This window comes from Eretmochelys imbricata, chromosome 2 (genome assembly GCF_965152235.1).
Source record: "Eretmochelys imbricata isolate rEreImb1 chromosome 2, rEreImb1.hap1, whole genome shotgun sequence".
In the NCBI taxonomy this organism is placed as follows: domain Eukaryota; kingdom Metazoa; phylum Chordata; order Testudines; family Cheloniidae; genus Eretmochelys; species Eretmochelys imbricata.
Window position 1 is genome coordinate 19582585 of NC_135573.1, and position 24823 is coordinate 19607407.

The 24823-nt window shown below is 45.0% G+C and overlaps 1 long non-coding RNA gene across 1 annotated transcript in view; it reads right to left on the bottom strand.

Moving 5' to 3' along the window:
• The window catches only part of LOC144260276 (uncharacterized), a 132083-nt gene that overhangs the window by 50726 nt on the left and 56534 nt on the right, over window positions 1-24823 (bottom strand). The window contains exon 2 of the long non-coding RNA XR_013345008.1: window positions 9794-9941. This is a non-coding gene — a long non-coding RNA (uncharacterized LOC144260276). The remainder of the gene's footprint in view (window positions 1-9793; window positions 9942-24823) is intronic.

The window sequence follows — 24823 nt, forward strand, 5'->3', positions numbered from 1 at the left end:
GCAGCATAGCAGATGACGCAGCATTACCAAAAGTTCCTCTCGACCAAAAGGAAGCACTTCTGTCTGCGTGATATTTAGCTGAAGAAAAGAAGACCCGGGTTTATTTGGCAAGGATGGACAGAGAAAGTGGGCACAGGGATGAGATGCTGGAGGGTGCATACAGTTGAGTATCACAAGCATAAAAATGGAAGCTAACGCTGGAGGTATTAATTCTATACACTACTACAGAGTTGTGTGTGGTGCTATAGAAAAAAAAGAGAGGGGTCATTATTTGTGTGGGAGTAGTACCCAAAAAGTTCTGGGTGCTTCTCCAACACAAAGGAAGCTTCTGCCACTGCCACTGGGCTGGGAGATGGGAACGGAGTAAAAGTCCTTGTCCCCAGGACCTTCTGACTTGGCCAATACTGACCAAGGGAAGACAAAGGATTCAGGGATAGGGTATGAGAAGATGAGAGGTGTGCAAGATCAGGAGACTGGTTTCTTGTTTTAGGCAGCTCATGTTAGTGCCTCTTCTTAAATTAAGATATTAATTTATATTAATGTTATATTAATATCTGGGGATGGTTGAGGATAGCAATGGAAGGCTGGCCAACTACAGCGAGTTCTGGAAGATGGCACTAGAGAAGATGGACAAGAATTAAAATATGTGGAATTCTCTAGAAGAGTCTTGTTGCAGAGTGAGACTGAGACCATGTCTACACTTAAAACACTACAGCAGCATAGCTGCAGCCATGTTGCTGTAGCCCATCAGGGTACACACTTACTACAGCGATGGGAGGAGTTCTCCCATCATTGTAGTAAATGCACTTCCACAAGAGGCAGCAGCTAGGCTGACAGAAGAATTCTTCCGTCAACCTATCGCTGTCTACACAGGAACTCGGGTTGGTTTAATTAGGCCTCTCCCTCAGGAGGTGTGGGTTGATCTATTTGCTAGTAGACCAGCCCCTGAGAAAGAGTGCCAGGCAAGTTCTGAAGGAGCAGACCACGACAGGTTGAACTACATTGACCAATGCTCTGAACTGGTATAGAAATTCTTAAGTACACAACACAGTAAAATCCTGATTTTTAAGACACTGTATGCAAAATTACACAAAACTGGCTCGTTATCATTGTGCAAGGGAATAAACATAAAATCTGAGACGGAAAGGGAAGAGAAAATACTAGAACACCACAATAATTCCCACTTTCTATGTGAACCTGCTTTCACATGAGGAATGAGAAAAACCGCACCTGTTACAGTTAGTTTACAGTCGAGAACAGTAGGAAACGGTGAGTGCAAAGGAATTACAGACGCTACAATTCTGAGGCTTTCTGGGAGAGGGGTGTGTGTGTGTGTGTGTGTGTGTGTGTGTGTGTGTGTGTGTGTGTGTGTGTGTGTGTGTGTGTGTGTGTGTGTGTGTGTGTGTGTGTGTGTGTGTGTGTGTGTGTGTGTGTGTGTGTGTGTGTGTGTGTGTGTGTGTGTGTGTGTGTGTAAAATACCTTTTGTTCCAAAGAAAGACTGTTGTTCCCAACATAACCCATGCACTGCCACGTGGCTAGCCCAGCCTTGCAGAAAAATGCATTCAGCAGCAAAAATGCTAACTCCACCTCCCATTTGCTCTTTACAATTCAACAAGATGCAAACTTCAAAGGCTGGCAGAGAACACTTGGATGCTAATGTTATTACGCCATGGCAATCTAACACATAGACACTCTGCTGGAGCCAAAGTGCTTCCCTGGCCCATTCCACCCATCTCTTGTGCTCCCATCATGTATTTCCCCCTCTTTCGCCCCATTCTCCGAAAAATGGGTCCATCTAGTTTGTGACACGGGGCTTTAAACCTCCCCATTTATTTCTTTCCCACTCGCATCCTGGTAGCGATTGCACCAAGGCTGGCACCTCACCGCTAGATTGAGGGAAGGGTACACAACAGAACTGGTTGGGAAATTGCTAAGCATTTCTAAGTTTGAAATTTACCATTTAAAAAAAAAAAAAAAAAGATTTTCTTCATCTGCTTCCAGTTTTCAGCCAGCTTTACCACAGTCATGGCAGCCCTGTGCTACACTCACAACAAAGGGCATGGGGGTGCTATAGAATCATTATGGTCTGCAACTTATCAGGCTCCATGGATACCGTTGAAGGGTTCGGTCTGTTCTATGCATAGGCAATGGTACGAGCACTAGCCTAGGACCTGGCTGCCCAAAGTTCAAGTCCCTGTTCCTCCACTGACTCCCTGTGTGATCCTGGGCAAGTCACTCAGCCTCTCTATGCCTCAGTTTCCCAACTGTAAAGCAGGGATAATAGCACTTCCCTACCTCCTATGGGTGCTGGGAGGATAACTACATTAATGACTGTGAGGAGCCCAGATACTCTGGGGATGGGGGCCATATAAATATTTAAGATACAGAACCTCAGGCCTTCCAACTGGCTAAAGATTGAATTGGAATTATTGGATACATGGGTATGTAGAATTGTGGTAATAAATAAATAAATAATAAATAATAATAATACACACTTTGCACTTCTACTGCATCTTCCTTCAATAGATCTCAGAGCACTCTGCAAACAGTAGAGGACTCAGACTTGCACACCCTCCATGAGGTAGGGAGCTGCCAGTGTTTCAACTTTATAGATAAGAAAACTGAATCCCAGAGAGATGAAGCCCTAGGGTTCTCAGAAAGCACATGTAACAGATGAGACCAGAACCCAATACGTGGATCCTCAGCTGGTGTAAACAGTCCTGATTCCACTGACCTTAGTGGAGGTTACACAAACCCACCAGCTGAGGATCCGCTCCCCAGATCTCTAGTGTCCGTTCGGGTGCCTAATCCCAGACCTCTACCTCGAGATTTTGCTGGAACTGTAGTCCTAACCATGTACAGAGAAGAAAAATAGGTCATGTTTAAAAACCTATTATCCAACATGTTTTAAACCAAGACAATTTGAAAAAAGACTTTGCATCTAGTGTAGCTAGGACAAGTCACATATATGAAAAAATGTTTATCTGGTCGCAACCAAACTTCATTTGCAAATTCACCTTCAAAAGAGGCTGAAAAGTGGCCCACTCCATAATGGCTGTGATGCGAGGTTATACCATTGCAGAGATCCACTGCCTTCTCCCTACCTGCAGTATATTTTTGAAAGCCTTTGCCCAAGAAGTTTGTTTTGAGGAGGGATTTGAATTAAGAGAACTGAGGATGTTTGGCACTTCGTAAGGGGGAGAATGACCAGACACGCCAGCGATGAGCATGGAAAATATACCTAAATAAAACAGATCCAAGTATACAGGTGGCAGATCAAGGTAAGAGTGGGGAAAAGATACTAAGCCCCAAAGTCAACAGTGAGTGTGTGTTTGGGGGGAAAGGGGGGAGGGAGGGGAGGGGTGTGCAGCAACACATCAATGCAGAGCCTCACTGACTTCTACATGGGTCACTCAGGTTGGAAGTCTGGGCAAAATACAAAGCGAGCTGGCCTTGCTTTTCCAAATTGCTGCATTCCTGTCCTCTGGCTGGCTGCAGAGAAAGCTGTTAGCCTCTCCTACTGAGGGTGAGCAACGAAACAAGATCCAGTGAAATTTCACCAGGAACATCACAGCAATCACTGCAGTCACACACAGGGGCAGGAGCTGGGAGAACACTGCTCACGTCCGTCATGGCCCTAACAATGAAGGGAGAAGCCAACACTCCATTTAAAGCTCCAGTTTTGACCCAATGACCTCCTCGGTGCCCTGACTGAATGCAAACACACAGTCTCCCCACTTTATACCCTGAGCAAAAATAATACAGGTAATACTTTGGACTTAAATGGCACCTCCTAAGGAAGGATCTCAAAGAGCTTTTAACGAAGCTGGGAAGCGTTATGACACGTATCCTCTCTTTACAAAGCAGGAGACACACGCAGCTATTTTCAGGGTATGTCTTAACTGCAGAGTTAAGCCCAGGCACTTGCTCAGGTGTTGTCCCAACCAAGTCATCATTCACATACAAAAACCTCTGAATTTAGTGGTACTTCCAACTTGAGCTAGCTGGCCCATCCCGCGCTACTGCATTGCACCTGGGCTGGTAACTCACCCACTTTGCAGTGAGGATATGGCTAAACCAGGGGCGGGCAAACTTTTTGGCCTGAGGGCTGCATTGGGTTTCCAAAATTGTATGGAGTGCCGGTTAGGGGAGGCTGTACCTCCCCAAACAGCCAGGCGTGGCACGGCCCCCGCCCCCTATCCAACCCCACCCCCGCTTCTCGCCCTCTGACAGCCCCCCCGGGACTCCTGCCCCATCCAACCCCACCCCCCCATTCCCTGACAGCCCCCCGGGACCCTGCCCCATCCACACACACCCCCACTCTGTCCCCTGACTGCCCCCGGGACCCCTGCCCCATCCACGCACACCCCCACTCTGTCCCCTGACTGCCCCCGGGACCCCTGCCCCATCCACGCACACCCCCACTCTGTCCCCTGACTGCCCCCGGGACCCCTGCCCCATCCACGCACACCCCCACTCTGTCCCCTGACTGCCCCCGGGACCCCTGCCCCATCCACGCACACCCCCACTCTGTCCCCTGACTGCCCCCGGGACCCCTGCCCCATCCACGCACACCCCCACTCTGTCTCCTGGACTGCCCCCAGACCCCCCACGCCATCCAACCACCCCTGGATCTCCCACCGCCCCATCCAACCCCTCTCCTTCCTGACTGTCCCCCCCGAACCCCTGCCCCATGCAACCACCCCTTCTCCCTGTCCCCTGACCGCCCCCGGAACCCCTGCCCCTGACTGCCTCCCGCTACCCCTCCTCTCCTTCCTGACTGCCCCCCCGGGACCCCTGCCCCATCCAACCCCCGTTCCCCGATCCCTATCCACACCTCCAGCCCCTAACCACCCTCCGAACTCCCCTCTCCTCTATCCAACCCCCCCTGCTCCCCGCCCCCTTACCGCGCTGCCTGGAGCACCAGTGGCTGGCGGTGTGGAGGCAGCTGCACCGTCTGGCTGGAGCCAGCCACGCATCGCGCAGCACAGAGCACCAGGTCAGGCCGGGCTCTGCAGCTGCGCTGCCCCGCCCCAGGAGCTCACAGCCCCCCCGTCCAGAGCATTGCGCAGGGAGCTGAGGCTGCAAGGAAGGGGGACAGCTGGGGTGGGGGGAGGGTGGCACTGGGGGCAAGCCTCCCGGGCCAGGAGCTCAGGGGCCAGACAGGAGGGGCCAGCGGGCTGGATCTGGCCCACAGGCCGTAGTTTGCCCACCTCTGGGCTAAACCATTTAAGTGCGGACAGTCCTGCAGGGTTTTTTCCGTAACTGCCCGTGTGCCCAGCAGGACAGACGTTCACTGGGAAAGAATCAGAGAGGCTCAGCTTACTACAGTACAGAGAACCAAGGGATATGCCCTCACAAGTCCTAGCACAGGGGTGCAATCAGTGAAGAGAATAACCCAGGCAGGGCTTTGCAGCGTGTCTGCTCATACCCAAACTAGGCTAGCCCAGGTGACTCAGACCCTGGTGTCAATCACCCAAGTTAACTCTGCAGCAAGCAGTGGCTTGCCCAATGTCAAACAGCAAGGGTGAAAAGAAAAGGCGTACTTGTGGCACCTTAGAGACTAACAAATTTAAAGCTTATGCTCAAATAAATGTTGGTCTCTAAGGCGCCACAAGTACGCCTTTTCTTTTTGTGGATACAGACTAACACGGTTACTACTCTGAAACCTCTCATTAAGCAAGGGTGAAAAAAATCCAGATCTCCTGCCCCAAGTCCTGTGCTCTAGCCAATATACAGCCCTGTACCCCACAAAACAGAAGTTGCGTTGGAGGTTTGGAGATGGGCTTAGCAATCTTCCATCTTTTGCAAATATGATATTTTAATAAAAAGCTTCTACAGAAGGAAATATAAACCCTGGAGGCAAACTTGCTGATCTTCTCGAAGTGTAGTTTTAATCCAACTTCTTAAAAATGCAAAACATTCCAAAGCTAAAGCTAATGGCACACCTTGAAACCAGTGTAAAGTGAGAAAAAGGACAGCCTTGTAGCACTAACAGAAACAAGACCACCTCTCTGAAAATGAACAATGGGCTGTTTTTAATGAGGGTTCCTCATCAGCATGCAGAATACAGGCACACCCGGCCATCTCTAAATAGTTAAGCGGGACACTTCTGGATTTCACTCAGGTCTCTGCTATTAATACCTTCAGAAGTTGACACTATACTTTATTAACACAAGACAGTAAATTGACAAAGACTTGGCTGTGGTGCAACATTTAACTTCATTCTAAACATGGGTAATTTATGCGACAACCTGGCTATTGAATGTGTGTGGACGGAGGTCTGTCCATGCAGACTTGATTGCAGGGACAGGGCTTTGCATTGTAACTGGGCTCAACAGAAGCTATGCCCTTGACCCCGAAGTAGTTTTCTTTGTAGAATTTTTGGCTAGTGTACTCCTGGATTTTACATGCAATCTGTTTGTTCCAACCTAAAATTCTTGGTAAAACTTCAATATATCTTTGCAGAAGTCTTGACAAGTTCCACTTACCACAGGAGAATAAATCCACATTGAGTCTGGAAATATATTCAACATCAACACCATATCTATTGAACGTTTTGGAAAGCACAACTGTAATCACCAAGATCTTGGTCACCATCAGGGATCAAACCCAGGACCTATGCTAAGAACATGATCCTCTACACATCCTGAGCTAAAGTCCTAAATCCCCTGACTAGTGGTTGTAGTAGACTAGACTAGTGTCCTCTGTGGATAAACTTCACACAGGGAGGGAACACACACACTCATCAGTACAAAATACCAGCTTGTTTATGTTATGATGAGTGTGCCGAAATTGAGGGGGGAATTCCTTTCAAAAAAATAAACCAGACAAATATGACGCTGACCAAAGGGGAGCTCTGGGAAGGAGGATGCAGAGCCTGAGGCAAACTAATCATTCAGAAAGTGCTGAAATCCCAGGTCCATCATGCAGAAAGTGTTGAGATAACATGGTAACATGAACCTGATAATTTGAGCCCTTTGTAGATAATTGACAAGATAAATCCTGCCCCAGCTATCCTGTTAACACCATTGTGTGCTTTTCAGCTGCGACATGTTACCAAGGCAGCACCATGCCATAAGCTAATAGTGGCTTGGAGCAGCCATCAAAAGGCAGGCATGCGACATGTCTACCCCTTCACTGACATCCATCCAACATACCCCAACCTGGGGCCACACCCAGACGTTTTGGACAGGTAGCTTGCATTCTGTTCTCTGGAAAGACAGGCCTGAGCTAGGGTTGGCAGATTAGAACTTTCCCAGAGTATGGCAGTTTGGATGCAATCCTCTGGTTCATACACTATGGAGACAGACCTAAGCTGCAGAGTTCAGAGCAGGAATTGCAACCAAACTTCCACATAGTTCAGATTTAAAGGGATTTTCATACCCAGGGGTTAGCCGTGGCCTGCACAGCTCAGTTGGGCTCCAGAACCAAAATTTCCTCCAAGCATAAGGGTGTTGTGGTCCTGGACCCTCCCTAGCCTTCACAAACAAGTAAAAACCAAACCGTACCCACTTTACTCCTCATCCCAGATGTCTCAAATGCCCAACTACTAATGCCAAGATATCACAATCCTGCTTCTGGAGTTTGCTCATGCTGAGAGGGGCTTATCTGTGGAAAGCGCACAGGGCTGGGCTAACAACTGTGGGGAAGCATTTCCCTCTCTCTCAATAGTGAGAAGCAAATGGGAGCAGGATTATTTCAGACAGATGACAAAACAGCAGTCTCTGTTTAGTAATCAAAATCTCCCAGGAGCTACGATCAGAGTTCAAGGAAGGGGAAGCACATGGGTGGCAGGTACCATAGGCTGTGCATCCCCCCATGCTCCCCCCAATCCCCCCCCGCTTCCCGCTCTGTGATGCGACTCCAGTACCACTGTGTGGTGGCCCCGGCTTGGGCTGGGGCCATGGCATCTGCCCTCCCAGTACTAAGGGGCTGGGGGGGGGCCAGTGGTGCGGGGGGGGGGGCCTCTAGTCTGGGTGTGGAAGGGGCGGGGATGTGGGATAGCCTCCCCCAGCCAGCGGTTCATGCACCGCCCATGGGGAAGCACATCTCCCCTTCCCTGCTAAGGGCAGAGAGAGCATGTGCCCCTCCCTCTGCTGAGCAACCGGGTGAACTCAGCTCCCCCCACATCCCTCCTCCTTGGCTGATAAAGGGAGAGCTCATCAGGCAGGGGGATCTGACCTGGGGTTAGCAAAAGGAGCGGGAGACTGACTGGCCAGCTTCTGGGCTCCCAGCTTTGCAATCAGTAGGTAGTGCAGCAGCATCTGATGGGAGAAGATCCCCTGCTGGGAATTCTATAACCACCTCATCTAAAGGAACAGCTGTCCCGCACCCTTTGCTTCCAGACAGATAAATAAATGCATAAAACATTAAAACATTGCATAAAATTCCTCTTTTGAAATGTCTTTAGATCTTCTAAAGTGCAGGAAATTGCATCAGGCATTTCAACATCTGGGGGCAAAAATCCCCAGAGCTTCTATTTTTGCTCATAGGTTCTGCACCCTGATCAAGTCTAAATGGCATGGTTTATATACGCAGCACACCCATATATATTGCTTGCACCGAGCCTACGGGTTAGGGACGCAAGTTTCTTTTGGACACCATTCTCCTCCTGTTTGTCTAAATGCTCAGACACTACAGTGATAGCAGTGTTATAGAAACCATAAAGGGTCCCCAGGTCCTTCCCCTTCCTGTATCCTATCATCACTAACACAGAATCTTGTGACAACAGCCACCAAACTGCCAAAAACTGCCACTCCTATTTCGATCTACTTTACCCACTGATTGGGGAAAAGTTACACAATGATTTTCAGTGCAGAAATTCACACTACCAGAAATGTGGGACATTTTGCCAGCCAGCATTCAGTTTGCTACATGTTTCTGGATGACTAATTCAATGGGAACAGCCAATATTACTAATAAAAGTTGTTCTCAATTCGAGGAGGGGCCTCGAATGTATTCCAAGGGGAAAAAAGTTGTTCTCTTCGAGCAGTTCCACTGAAACGGTGTCCACTGTTCGCAGAGAAATTTGAAAACCGACTTTGGTTTAAAATGATCATAGTCTGGTGATCAAGATCCTCTAGATTCTAAAATACCTGTGTTCTGTTTACATGCCACCATCCACCTAATCAAAAAGTTTGCAGAAACTCCACCAAAAACTGTTAATCCATTATAGCGTGACTCATGATAATACAGTCTGTAAATCCCTCATCTCACTGTAGCAGCACTTAATGAAACCCTAGCACCAGAACCGTGGACACCTCTTGCTCGCATCATGACGCAATTACGCAGAAAAAGAAGCCAACCAAAAGGAAACCATACTGGAGAACCATAAAACTATAAAATGCAAAGCGTGGCCACTGGAAAGCGTGAGAAGCAAGAACCAGCTTCAAAGGGGATTTAGCAAGCCAGGGACTTGTCGACACTCAAAAACTGTACCACTTTAACTATACCAATTTAACTAAAGCAGTATAACCTCCCCTCTTCACACACAGACCCCTTCACCCCAGCTAGCGTAGGTGCAATTACACCAGTATAGTTTATTCCTGTATGGGGTGGGGAATAAACTGTGCGGTATATGGTATCTGGGCTGTACCAATATAACTAAACAAAATAAAATCACACCCTAACCAACATAAAAGGGAAGTTGCAAAATGTCCCTTTCAGAATTCTTTATCTGAGCATTCCTCAAATTAGCAGTGGACAATGACAAACATCCTGCCATAAGAAAAATCAAGGATTAAGAACATTTTCACCTTTGCTGAATTCTTTCAGGAGCAAAATCTCTTACCTGATGGAAAGCTGATCCAAGGTCAGTGTACCTGGCTGACTGGGAAACAGCCCAGGAAAGAATCCAACACAGTAGCTTAGCAACTTTCATTTTCTTTTTTCTCTCTTTGGCTGAAATCTTTTGCAGAAAGACCCTGAAATGCATGAACCTGGAGACAGAAACAAAATTATGGAGAGAGCGCACAAAGCAAAAGACACATTTTGGTGAAGCTGATCTTCTTTATTTGTAGGATTTTCTTAGGCTAGACCTACAACCAAAAACTTTTGCTGGGAAAGCAATGTTGGTGAGGGGTGTGAGTTTTTGCAAAAGTCCTAATGTACATGTGGTTATACTGACATAAAAGTGTTTTTAACCTTGTAACTTATTTAGTGCAGGAAACCAGTATAGACTACACCAGAAAAAGCACTTTTTTGCCAGTACAAGCTGTCTCTACACTACATGGGTTTGCTTGTATAAATACACTGGAAACCCTTTCAAATGTAGACCTGGCCCAATTGACTGTTAAACTCACAAGACTGATTCTCTTCTCACTCACACCATTTTTACAGGGGTGCAACTCCTCTGATTTCAGTGGAGTATGCCCGAATTACAATGGTGTGAGTGAGAAAAGTTTTAACTAGGGCTGTCAAGCGATTAAAACAATTAATCGCACGATTAAAAAATTAATCACAATTAATCATGCTGCTAAACAAGAACAGAATACTATTTATATAAATATTTTTGGATATTTTCCACATTTTAAAATATATTGATTTCAATTACAACACAGAATACAAAGTGTACAGTACTTGCTTTATATTTATTTTTTATTACAAATATTTGCACTTTAAAAAAAATAAAAGAAACAGTATTTTTCAATTCACTTATACAAGTATTGAGTGCAATATCTATCATGAAAGTTCAACTTAGGAATGTAGAATTCTGTACAAAAAAACCTCTGTATTCAAAAATAAAACAAAAATGTAAAATTTTAGATCCAGCAAGTCTACTTCTTGTTTAGACAATCGCTCAGACAGACAAACAAGTTTGTTTACATTTCCAGGAGATAATACTGCTCGCTTCTTGTTTACAATTTCACCTGAAAGTGAGAACAGATGTTCGCATGGCACTGTTGTAGCCAGCGTTGCAAAATATTTACGTGACAGACGTGCTACAGATTCAAATGTCCCTTCAAGCTTCAACCACCATTCCAGAGGACCTGTGTTCATACTGATGTTGGGTTCTGCTCAATAACGATCCAAAGCAGTGGAGATCAACATATGTTCATTTTCATCATCATGAGTCAGATGCCATCATCAGAAGATTGATTTTCTTTTTTGGTGGTTCAGGATCTGCAGTTTCCGCAAAAGAGTGCTGCTGTTTTAAAACTTCTGAAAGCATGCGCCACATCCCGTCCCTCTCAGATTTTGGAAGGCGCTTCAGATTCTTAAATCTTGGGTCAAGTGCTGTACCTATCTTTAGAAATCTCACATTGGTACCTTTTTTACGTTTTGTCAAACCTGCAGTGAAAGAGTTCTTAAAACGAACAACATGCTGGGTCATCATCCGAGACTGCTATAACATGAAATATATGGCAGAATGCAGGTGTAAAACAGAGCAGGAGACATAAAATTGTCCCCCAAGGAGTTCAGTCACAAATTTAATTAACACATTTTTTTTAACGAGTGTCATCAGCATGGAAACATGTCCTCTAGAATGGTGGCTGAAGCATGAAGAGGCATATGAATGTTTAGCATACCGGGCACGTAAATACTTTGCAATGCCGGCTACAGAAGTGCCACGCAAACGACTGTTCTCGCTTTCAGGGGATATTGTAAGAAGCGGGCAGCATTACCTTCCGTAACAGTAAACAAACTTGTTTCTCTTAGTGATTGGCTGAACAAGAAGTAGGACTTGGTGGACTTGTAGGCGCTAAAGTTTTACATTGTTTTGTTTTTGAGTGCAGTTATGTAACAAAAAAAATCTACATTTGTAAGTTGTGCTTTCACGATAAGGAGATTTCACTATGGTACTTGTATGAGGTGAACTGAAAAATATTATTACTTTTGTTTGTCATTTTTACTGTGCAAATATTTGTAATAAAGACAACAAAGTAAGCACTGTACGCTTTGTATTCTTGTTGTAATTGAAATCAATATACTTTAAAACGTAGAAAAACACCCAAAAATATTTAATAAATTTCAATTGGTATTCTATTGTTTAACAATGTGATTCAAACTGCAATTAATCACAATTAACTTTTTAAATCACGATTTTTTTTAGTTAATCACGTGAGTTAACTGTGATTAATCAACAGCCCGAGTTTTAACGTTTTAATCCACCAAGCGGTGTATGAGAGTAAATAGTAGGTCTGCCTTTCCATGGGAGTAGCGTAACGTGTGTACATCAAAATCAATAATACGATACACGTAGAGGGTCTGAGCACCCACAGCACCAATTAAAATCACTGGGCACTGCATGTGCTCAGCACCGATTTAAACCAGGCCTTTGTCTTCTTCTGAATGTCGAGCCAGTGCTGGATAAGGCTGGAATCCAGTTTAGCCTCTGGTACTAGGATTTCATGCTGCTAGGATCTTGACTGATATTGCTTTAAAAAAAGAAAAGGGCAATTCTCCAGTATTGGCCTTGGAAATGGTTATTCATAATTAGAGTCACGTGAACTGGGTACAGGGGGAAAATAATCTTCAGAATGAAAAATAAATTGCAATTTTCACAGCAAGACTCAACACAGTTACCCCGAGAAGAAAAGCAGCCTTAGCAACAGGAGAAAGATGTCTGGCTGCTGGGGTTTGTTGCTTTTCCTGAACTACTGAGGAATTTCAGAGGAGGGGAAAGGTTAAAAAAATTGAGTTTAATCAGAAGGGCCATTGATGCAAGTGCAAAACTTCCAATCCCAGTCATTCAACCCATTGCACCACAGCAATCAGAATCAGCCAAAGCCAACTGGAGGGTGGGGGGAATTTTACATACTCCATACCTAGAGAAGTCCCCAGTACCCTCCACCCAGGAGAGTGGCTGAATTAAAGCCATCTTCAAGTATTTGATTTTGGCTTGAGAACAAAGGTACATCTCAGGTTTTTAAACCACAATTTTCAAAGTTGTCTCTGAGGTGGGGTGTCAAGGTTCCTCCCCCACTCTGAACTCTAGGGTACAGATGTGGGGACCTGCATGAAAAACCTCCTAAGCTTATCTTTACCAGCTTAGGTCAAAACTTCCCCCAAGGTACAAAATATTCCACCCGTTGTCCTTGGACTGGCCGCTACCACCACCAAACTAATACTGGTTACTGGGGAAGAGCGGTTTGGACGCGTCCTTCCCCCCAAAATACTTCCCAAAACCTTCCACCTTACTTCCTGGACAAGGTTTGGTAAAAAGCCTCACCAATTTGCCTAGGTGACTACAGACCCAAACTCTTGGATCTGAGAACAATGAACAATCCTCCCAACACTTGCACCCCCCCTTTCCTGGGAAATGTTGGATAAAAAGCCTCACCAATTTGCATAGGTGACCACAGACCCAAACCCTTGGATCTGAGAACAATGAAAAAGCATTCAGTTTCTTACAAGAAGACTTTTAATAAAAAATAGAAGTAAATAGAAATAAAGAAATCCCCCCTGTAAAATCAGGATGGTAGATATCTTACAGGGTAATTAGATTCAAAAACATAGAGAACCCCTCTAGGCAAAACCTTAAGTTACAAAAAAGATACACAGACAGAAATAGTTATTCTATTCAGCACAATTCTTTTCTCAGCCATTTACAGAAATCATAATCTGACACATACCTAGCTAGATTACTTACTAAAAGTTCTAAGACTCCATTCCTGGTCTATCCCCGGCAAAGACCAGCATATAGACAGACTATAGACAGACACACAGACCCTTTGTTTCTCTCCCTCCTCCCAGCTTTTGAAAGTATCTTGTCTCCTCATTGGTCATTTTGGTCAGGTGCCAGCGAGGTTACCTTTAGCTTCTTAACCCTTTACAGGTGAGAGGAGCTTTCCCCTGGCCAGGAGGGATTTCAAAGGGGTTTACCCTTCCCTTTATATTTATGACATGGGGTAATCACCAGGTTGACAGCTGACTCCAGAGCAGATCCTTGTACAGAACAGCACATTTACCCTGAACTTGGACTGGCTTGGCAACATCCCTGGGCCCTGTAGTGTGGGAAAGCCAGCTTTGGGAATGACCACTGGTTGTCTGCTCCACAGACCAGCTACTGGATCTCAGGTGCATGTTAGATGAGACACCCTAGGACTTATACACGTAACCATCACCTTCATCCTAACTTTCTCAATGATTCATACAATGACAATGACTTCGGCCTCAGAGTCTGTACATCTTCTCTGTGGGTTTGAGGAAGAGTGCTCTGACTAAGGCAGTGGTTCTCAGCCTATTTACCATCGTAGGCCACATGTGCAGCCCACAGCCGAGACTACCTGTACGGCCCTGAGGATGTCACACGGCTGCAGCTGTGTGCTGATTGCACCTCAGGTTGAGAACCACTGGACGAAGGGCTTGTACACACCAGCGCTTATTTCGGTATAACTTAAGTCGCTCAGGGATGTGGAAAAGCCACACACACACACACACCCCCACACACACACCCCGAGCGATGAGAGTTACACCGACCTACATGCTGGTGTGGACAGCGCTTTGTCGGTGGGAGAAGCTCTCCTACCAACACAGCTGCCGACACTGGGGGAGGCGGCGTAATTATGCCAATGGGAGAACTCTCTTCCCCAACGGCAGAGAGCGTCTGGGCTCGCAGTGCTACGGCAGCATGGCTACGTTGGTACAGCTACGCTGAGGTAGCAACTGTAGTGTAGACGAGCCCTCAGGCTCTCAGAAAAACAGACAGAGGATGGTTTACAGAGCATGAGCTCTATGCTCCCTCTGGATTAAGAAGGATCCCCGGCATGACAGCACACAGCTGTCACCATTACACAACAGCCTTCTTCAGCTAAGGATGTCCAAAAACTATTCATGCTGACTAAGGGCTTGTCTACATGAGGATATTTACCATGGTAGTTATAGCGCTATAACTCTCCATGTGGACACACTTATTGCAAATGGCCTGAATTAAACTGGAAAATGGTTCTCTTATTCTGGAACAAGAGTGTCCACATGGGGTGTTATACTGGTATAGATACAGCAGCAGAACTATACATATATGCATAATTATTCTGGTAAATTTCCCTGTGTACACAAGCCCAGAGTTTCACAACATCCCTAAGTGCTGGGTCTCAAACCAATTTTACAGAAGGGCTAACAGATACAGATAGCGTTCACCTTGACCTGCTAACATACACAACAACTGTCTTGTCCATACTAGTAGGATTTTATCATGTGTCGGTTGCAAGTGTTTAGCTAAGCACATAGTTTAAAAAAAAAAAAAAACCTAAAAAAAAAGTCATTATGAAGATGAAGCTAGAAAGGTTAATTGACTTGCTCAAGTTCCTGGCTCCCACCCCTGTTCCTAAACCACACTCTTTCTCAGACAGAGACAAATCAACCCCCTTCACCTTTCCAGAATCCATTCTTGACTTTTTTTGTGTAACATATTTGTAGGTACTCAGTACAGGAATGCAGGACTCTAGTTTCTTCCTTGTCTGCCTATAACTTAGCAATGTTGGCCTGCTAGAATGGGGGGTGGGGGGTGGGGTGTTAGCATGATTGAAGGACAGAAGTACATTGTACAAGCAGTAGTGGGCCACATTCTCACCTACACTGAAGCCCCTTTACACCACTCAGACTTTCACTTTGCTCTATATATTACTTTGTTTTTAAAAAAAAACGTTGGTGAATGCTCTTTTACCTTCCATTTCTCCCTCACCAATAAGCCTGCCTACTGACACACTGCCCAGACTCCATCCTTACCTTGACCCATTGCCTGGTGAAACTTCTATTCCCCCATTCAGCACCTCACGTTTGGACCACTGTGAAATTCCTCTCACAGTCTTCTTAAAAAAACCTCCCACTTCCATGAACATCGGGGGGGTGAGAGGTCCCCAGAATGCTGTGACAGACTCAGACTCTCACCCCACCCCATCCTACCTCCCACCAGCAACGTGAGCTCGGGGAAGAAAGTAACTGTTGGGAAAGGTCACCAAGAGTCCAGCCCATAAGAGCAACGACAAGCTGCTCCAGCAGTGACCATCGGACACTGATAGGGTCATTCGTGCCCAATGTTTTTTTTCGTGATATAACTTGGACATTCTTTCTCCTCTGCGGACTGGCTACTTGCACCAACTCCCTCCCATCCCGACTCATACTAACTTCACTTCAGCCTCACTCCGTGCTCTCCGCATCCCCCACAAGCCCTCTGACCACTCCCTTCTTTTTTGTCTTTCCATTTATCCCAATTCCCTCTCAACTAAACCCCACCCCAAAAAAGTCAAGAAACCAACAAAAATATCAGAATCAATGTGACATTTCTGAACCCTCCCATTGTTCACACTGTTTGTGTCTTATGTCCCTTCCCCACCCCACTGCAACCCTATCTCTGTTCTGCCTATCTAGATCAGTGGCGGGTAACCTGCAGCCCGCCAGGGTAATCTGCTGGCGGGCCGTGAGACAGTGTTTATACTGACCGTCTATAGGCACAGCCGCCCACAGCTCCCGTCGGCTGGGAACGGCAAACTGCAGACACTGGGAGCTGTGAGCAGCTGTGGCTGTGGACAGTCAATGTAAACACTGTCTTGCGGCCCGCCAGCAGATTACCCTGACAGGCCACAGGCTGCCCACCACTGATCTAGATTGTAAGCTCCTTGGGGCAGGAGCCCATTGAACGGTGCCTAGCACAACAGGTTGGCTGTGTTTGGGGTCCTTAGGCATTACCATAATACAAATGAATAATAATGAGATCTGTAATTTTACTTCGAGACAACAACGCAACAGGGTCCCTACTAGTATCCACCCCCACTTCCAATTCAAAGTTTCCCTCTTGGGCTTCCACTGAGTTGTTTCCATCCTGCCTTTTCCTAAACCTCACATCCACATACTCTCCCCCACCCCCACCCCCACCATCCTTCTCTCCTAACCTTCACTTAGTCCCATCCGATTCCACAGCCAGAAGTCACCCCACATCCATCCAAATCTCTCTCCCTGAGCCACCAATGCAGTCCCTCTGTTATCTTTCCTGACTGAAAGAGGTGGACGTAAACCCTCCACACTTCACCATGGTCTCGTGCTGCACAAACAAAGGAGCTTCTACCTACGTTTGAAGCATCAAGAGTCATCCTTACAACCAAAGTGTCAGCAAGATCCCAAGTGACAGCATGAACAAGAAGTGGTGGTGTTTTATATAGATAAAAATAAGGGGATGGGTGGGGTGGGGGGGCAGGGGAGGATAAAAAATAAAGAAGATTACCAAATCTAATTATGAAATCATGGAAAGTTATTTCCAGTTGTAACTATCATATTTCAAAATGTGGATATGCTTGGCCTGAAGCCACACATACCACTTGGACAGTGATCTAGTCAGATCCGTAAGCTAAGGTCAGGCCTCATCTGTACTTTCATAAGAGTTCTTCAAGGAAAACACAGGGGCTAGAGATATTAGGGTTCAGTAGGGAGTATTCCTCCCCTTGCATCACCACTGTAGCACTGTCCTAGCATGGTGTCAAGGAGCACTGTTCTGCTGGAGGAACTATTTTTAAGATAAGATGTAAGCTATAGCCCGGATATCAAAATCCTTAAAGAGCCCCTGACCCATTTAGCAAGAGGTAAGGATGTAGCCCCAGTGTCTTGGTCAAATCCTTACAGGGACAATTCCTTTTTGCCTACATGAAAACACAGTTGGCATGGAATGGTGTCGTTCCCCAGAGAAAACATATGCACATATTGTATATACAAAAGCTGTAAAGCACTCCAGGAGCCTTCTGGAAAAACAGTACTAAAATACTACACAATATTTATTATTTCTATATGGCCAACAGTATACTAGTCACTTTACAGACAAGATCACTGCACCCAAAAGCTTATAATTTACATCGACAAGATGGGGGAATGAAGGGAGAGCATGGAAGGAGGTCTGTTTGAATGGTGAAGATTAGTGCACTCTTCATTAGAGCTAAAACTTTTTAAAATTATTATTAATTATTATTATTCAAGATTTTGGATAACGATTATCTGTTCTAACATATGTTTTCTGAAGAGAACAGATAATCCTGAAATGTAAACAGAGCTCCAAGAGCAATCTTCTCATCTTGGATTACAGCACAAAGTTTTCATAACTTTCCCATCCCTTTTGCTCTCGTTTTACTGGATTATTTAGTAACCGTCACAATGGATGAATTACACACACAATGTAACTCAAAACCACTATCCCCGAGAGGCGCTTAACTGGTAGCTCTAAGCCAGGTGCTAACCTTGGTTATTTTAGCTCCTTGATTCCCCAAAAAAGAAACCACAATGAAAACCTCAAGTGAAATTGGCCTAACCTCTCCTGGAGATTTCGATTTCAATCCTACGTGGGTGCTACTTGAAACTCCATGAAAGGAACATCTTAAATAGAAAGGTTTGCAGTGGAGCATGGCAGTAAAACTGGGTTCAAAGCCTGTATCACTGGCTCATCATGAATTCATTAACCCTTGGAAAACTAGCACTTCCCACAGTGCCAGCCAAAGCAAGGATCAGCAACACCCAAGAAACAGAAGAATGGCCATACTGGGTCCAGCCAGCCCTGTATCCTGTCTTCCAACAGTGGCCAGTGCCAGATGCATCAGGGGAATGAACAGGGCAATTACTGAGTGATTCATCCCCTGCCGTCCAGTCCCAGCATCTACTATGTACTATGTACCTGCTACGTACTATGTACTGCACTATATGGCCCCCATAACTCTACTGAGTGCCTCGCAGTATAACATCTGTATCTTACCTCACAGGAGAGTTGTGAAGAAAGTGCTACTATCCTCATTGCACAGGTGGGGAAGTGAGGCTCAAAGACAGAGGCAAATTTTCCAAAGCATTTAAGTGATTTAGGGGCACAACTCCAATTAAAGTCACCCTATTGACAAAATTATGCCAGTATGACATTTTAGGAACAAACTGGCCCTAGGGTTCCTAAGTCACTTAGATGCTTCTGAAAATTTCACTCTAAGTGTCTACAGTCTCACAGGAATTTTGCAGCAGAGCTGGGAAGTACACCCATGGCTCTCAAGCCCTAGGCAGATGCCCTAACCATGGAGATATCTCCGAGATATCCTCTCTGAGCACTAGCTGCTTATAAAGCTCACAGGATTGTGCGAAAACCTCTCTCAGCTTTGATCCAAGCGGACTCCCACTTAGCAAAATCTGGAGTTTGAATGTATGAAAAAAAAACAACAAAAAAGCCCACCTTATTTTGGAGGGGGAGGGAGCCACTTTCCATCTTTTTTATGTATAAAGAAACAACAAAGGGGAGAAACTCAATTTTTTAAAAATCCTTTTCATGTCACCATTAAAGATATTCCATGAGCTTCCAGTACAATTTGGATCCCTTCCCACCTACTGTTTGCTTGATAGAAACAAGATGCAATAAGGTAGAGTAAATGAAGTTTTAAGCTCTTTGGAGCCGGGACTATGGACAAGCTTGTCAGGAGTGATTAGTGATTTTACATGCCTCCCTCTAGGGTGACCAACTTGACACACCATAAAGGTCCTGAATTCTAGAGATTGGGTGTTGCTCAGTGTTTTCTGAAAATCAGTCCCCCTTTAGGTGTCTTAAGTTGGACTCTCAAAGATCAAGGTATGCAACAAATCACTAGTCACTGTTGACAACCTTCGCCTATTTCTTCTCAACTATTTTTATGGCACTCCGCTCAACGGACCCAGACTTTGATCAGGATCTTTGAGTGCTATTACAACAAAAATATCAAAGAGCAACAAGACACAATTTTTCCTAGCTCTCTCTCATCTCTGTGTGTGAAAGAGGATCTTTACAGGCTACCTGAGGCGGTGAGCAATTTCTAGGACATGGAATCTGAGCAGAATCTATTTTGCCATAATCCCTGTAGTGTTGTACTCAGCCATTACCCAGCTCTTTCAATGCTGAGGAAATCAATAGTAGGAATATACACAAAGGGCAAGATCTTTGGGGAAAGGACTTTGGCTTTAGTCTAACACACTTTCAGGCATTTGGGAATAACATGTAATAAATCTCAAACTTGAGCAATCATCTGATGTGCTATGTGTAACTGAACAGGTGGTTTTGGATATGACCTCCTTGGGGCGAAGGCCAATTGTAAAGCATCAGCCCCATTGTAGGTGCTCAGTGAATTAATCATCATCATCATAATTATCCAAAGGGTAAATTCAATGCCTTCCTGCAGTGGGGAAACACTCTATTAAATACTAATTATTGGTGTATTGTTAATAATCTAAAAACTGCAGCAACCTCAGCAGATCAACAGAAAAGACGAGACGGGAAGTCATCCTTACTTTATTTAGCTTCAGTTCAACAATTCCTTTGGACCTGCTTGGAGCAATACACCACGTGCTGAAAGAGTGGCAAATGACACTGACTGCCTTCCTTCATAGCTGAACCCCATCAGTGTCCGGCTAAGCAGTAAAACAAAAGAGCTGACAGGTCCTTGGGGTCTTTGGGGAGAGAACTGACCATTAGAGGCTGAGAAGCAGACACATCTGAATAGAAAATACTGGGCCACCTGACCCTGCTTCTGGTTAATGTACTTTCCCATCCGTCTCTCTCTCTCTCTTTTCATCCTCCTACCCACAGAGGCATTTTGTGCCTCAGTGGCTGTGATATTAGGGAGCTAGCCTCTTCACGTGGAATCCTCACATCTCCAGCTTAAAATGAGCACGTCACTTTCCTCAGTGGCACTAATCTGCTTGCGATACCATGGTCAGTTATCACACAAGGTTCTGATTCAGTCATATTATCCCCAACCCACTCCTATAGCAGATAGACTACACCCAATTTTACCATCTAACCCCTCTCTAACCTCACCTTCTTCATTTTAATTCAGCAAAAGGAAAGATTTGGACCTCTATAGTAGGTCTACACTGCAGCTGGGAGGCATGCTCCTAGCTGCAGTGTAAACATACCCTATGAGAAGGGTGTAAGAAGGTTCCACAATGTTACCCTATCCAAGGTGTAACAGACCAGCCAGTATTTCTGAGGGTCTGGAGGATGATATCTCCATGTGACATACTGGAGATCCACTATCTCCCCTGCTTGTCCTCTCCCGGTTTCAACCTCCCCCATCCCCCAAACTCCTCCAAGCTGAGGCCACACTTTTTCCCATGCTCCCCCAACCACCACCCCCGCACCCCAACTCTCCTGCACATACAAAATGGACCCTACAGCCCCATGATCTGCCCCAACCTGGCTCCTCTCAGATTCCCACCCAGACCTCCTTTGTACCCACCCACAACCTTGAAGCTTACAATCACCCATCCCCTGCATCCTGCTTTTATTCATCATTCAATGTATTCTGTAGGGAAGCAAGGGCATGCAAGGATGGGGGGATAATGCTGAAGAGTTGTGAGAAGCATTGGGGCAATCCAGGCCTGGGCATGAGCAGCCTCTATAGGGAGATATGGGGGAGAAATACAGCAGTGTGGATGTTCAGGAGGGCATGGGAGATATGAGGGCTCTGTAGGAGAACATATAGGAGATAAAACATATCACCGCCAACAGCCATCCACATAAATAATCTTCAATATTAACAGACATTTGATTTAAAAAGCTGAGAAATTCCCACAGAAGAAATCTTTGTTAACTTTGAGATAAGGTACGTGGCCTGCTTGTCCCACCTGCGCAAATCCTAAAAAACAAAGAGATAAATGGCTCAGTTATTGAAAACTCAGACATCACTTTCCCTTTTCAACCTCAGCCACTCCCCTCTTCCTTTACCCACAGCCCTCACATCTCCACCTTCTTCCTGTAAAACCAGATGACCATAATGAGCCTTAACTCTGACCATAAACAAAATCCACCAACACACCACACACACACAGATTTCAATTCTCTACCTTCTACCTAAAAACGACTTCCAGCAAAAAGCACTGGCCAAATTCACATAACAGAAAAATCTCTCTCACAGCCACAGCTCACAATCTACCCACAAGCCTCATTCGTCCTTATTCAAAAACCCATACTGAGCTACATACGGTGTAACTTACAAAAGCCACACTACCCTATATTAGTCAGCAGAACACGTGAACATTTAACCGATAAACATGGATGGTCGTTGGCTGTTCCGGAAAAGAGCAGAGAAATGGAGGCTGTGTGTGGCAGATGGAAGGTAACTGAGATTGAAGAAAGAAAAGGAGTACTTGTGGCACCTTAGAGACTAACCAATTTATTTGAGCATAAGCTCACGAAAGCTTATGCTCAAATAAATTTGGTTAGTCTCTAAGGTGCCACAAGTACTCCTTTTCTTTTTGCGAATAAGACTAACACGGCTGTTAATCTGAAACCTGAGACTGAAGAGAGGAACCAAGAGTGGGAGTGTAGCTAGAAAAGCTGAATTACGTAGCCCTTTATTTCCTTGCTTTTCGGGGTTTGTGTTGATGGGATAGGACATCTAGCAACCTTAGCTCTGAAGCTGAAGCCTTTTAGTGCAGGACACACACACACACTGGACAGAAGTCTATGGCCTGTGATATGCGACAGATCAGAACACATGATCTAATGGTCCCTTGTGGCCACCAGAGCCATGAATCTCTATATGAATGTGTGTATTCAGTGTGTGTGTATGTACACACATATCTGCAGGTTTGTATGTTTACAAACACAAAACCAGAACTCTGCTCAATAACGGGATGCATATATGAAATAGTAGGCACTTCAAAGAACTTTTATCATTACACACTGCATGCTTGTGTGTGTATAAAAGAAAATTAGAAAGACAAAACTGCTCGTCTATAAAACAATTGAAATAAAAATCAAACCCACTCAGCAAGGAGAACGTTTTCCTACAGGGATCTCTGCGGAAACATTCTCTGTAACAAAACCAACAACTTCAATCACAACCCAAACCTAACAAACATCAATGAAACAACATAGGATTCAGGGCAACATGGAAGTGTGGTCATAAAACAGCAGCAGGGTGGGTGAGTACATCATCTGTAGTCCACGTGCTAGATTTATCTATTTTGCAAGGGACATGTGCATGTCTAAACCACAGTTAAAAATCAACTTCATTTAGCACACAGGCAATGGTTGGTATGTGTAGCTGTAAAATTAGGCTTCAGCAGAATCAAGGGAGCACGTGAGGAATTCAAGCTCATCTAGTCTCAATCCTTCATTCCACTTGACCTAGCACCATTTGCATTTCAGTTACATTCTCCCACTCCTTTTGGGTATGGCTGGGAACACTTGTTTTCATCCTCCTTCATTTACCCTTCCCATAGTCCTCAGTTCGTCCAAATCTTCCTTCCAGACAATACAGAGCTGTCTGGTAGGTCTATCCAAACCTAGGGCTCACATACACATCCCTCCGCACCCACCCACCTTAGTGCGGGCACAGGTATACTCATGTAAAACTGTTTATACATCAGTTTCACTTCCACTGATATAAACAATTTTAAGCCAGTCGGGGAGGGACAGACAGGGTGGGAGTGGGGGGGAATTGCACAGTTTTAACTTAATTGGCTTTAAAAAAAGGTTCCTAAGCAATGACATCGCCAGGTGTCAGGTAGTTAGGTTCCACTCAGACTTACAATGCTGCCCAACCCCGGGGTCTGTGTCCCAATTTTCATAGCAATCCCAGTCCTTTGTCAACAGAGGACCCAGATTCCCCGTCCACCTCCTTTTTTATTTGTTTAGTAAACACCAGGCATATAACACTTGAAAACTCATGCCTATTTGCAACTAGTTTTGCCTTCTGGGTAACTCCTTTTCACCTCCACATGACATCATCTGATTTGAAAGAGGTTGCTTTTTATATCAGACTCAACCCGATGAAGTGGGCTGTAGCTCACGAAAGCTTATGCTCAAATAAACTGGTTAGTCTCTAAGGTGCCACTAGTACTCCTTTACAGGCTGATCAATTTACAAGATGCAAATTACTATGGGAGGTAAATTTATTAAATGGCAGAAAAGAGCATTCAGACAGCTTGTTTTATGCCTCATAGGTAGATTGCATACTTATTCTCTGCCTTCAGGGTGACTCCCATTTGAAAGGGCAACTGCTCAGCTGTTGGAAACAAATGAAAAACCTCCTGTCCCACCCATCACAACCCACATGACACTTCCAATTTTTAAACAATCCAGCCTTCCAAATTTCTACTCAGCCATTCACTTGACGAAAGCAATTCATTTATATAATCATCATTATACTTAACATGGATAAGTAGATCTCGTACCTGGGCTACTAAATTGCTTTGGTGATTATGCAAATCTGTTACAAAACCAGTGATAGATTGCAGCACAGAGGTAAAAATATTGCAGAGAGAGGGTCTGGAGCCAAAAGCAGGATACTTGATCCTCCTGATCGAAATAATGTCAAAATAGAGCTGGAAATATTAAATACAAATTTTCGTTTCAGAATCTCAGAGTGCCTTATGAACATTAATCAGCCCTTGCAACATGTTTGTGTGCAACTGACTATATGTTGGATGTGTAACACACTCTTCTTGCACACCAGAAAAATAAAAGTATAGAGGGGATAACGGACTTGGCCCGAAGTCAGAGAGATCTAGTTGGAGAAATGAAAATAGAAGGTGGGAATCCCATCTCCTAATCCCTGATTCCACTCCCCAGTCCCCACTCTATTATGCATCCCCACATGTACATGCCTCAGAACCTAAAGGAGGAGGTAGGAAGAAAAAGGCATGGAAAGGAAACCCAGCTGCAGTTATGAACAAGCACCATCTCAAAGAACAAGCCGGGTTGATCGTGGCCAAATAATAATACCTGGCTCTTATCCGTTTCTTTTCACCGGCAGACCTCAAATATGTCTCCTCATTGAGTACCACTGACTTAAGAGGAAGGATGATCTGATGCTTAAGGCACTGACTGGATAGAACCTGGGGGATATCGTTTTCATTATGTAACGCTCATAAAATGCATTTCATCAGT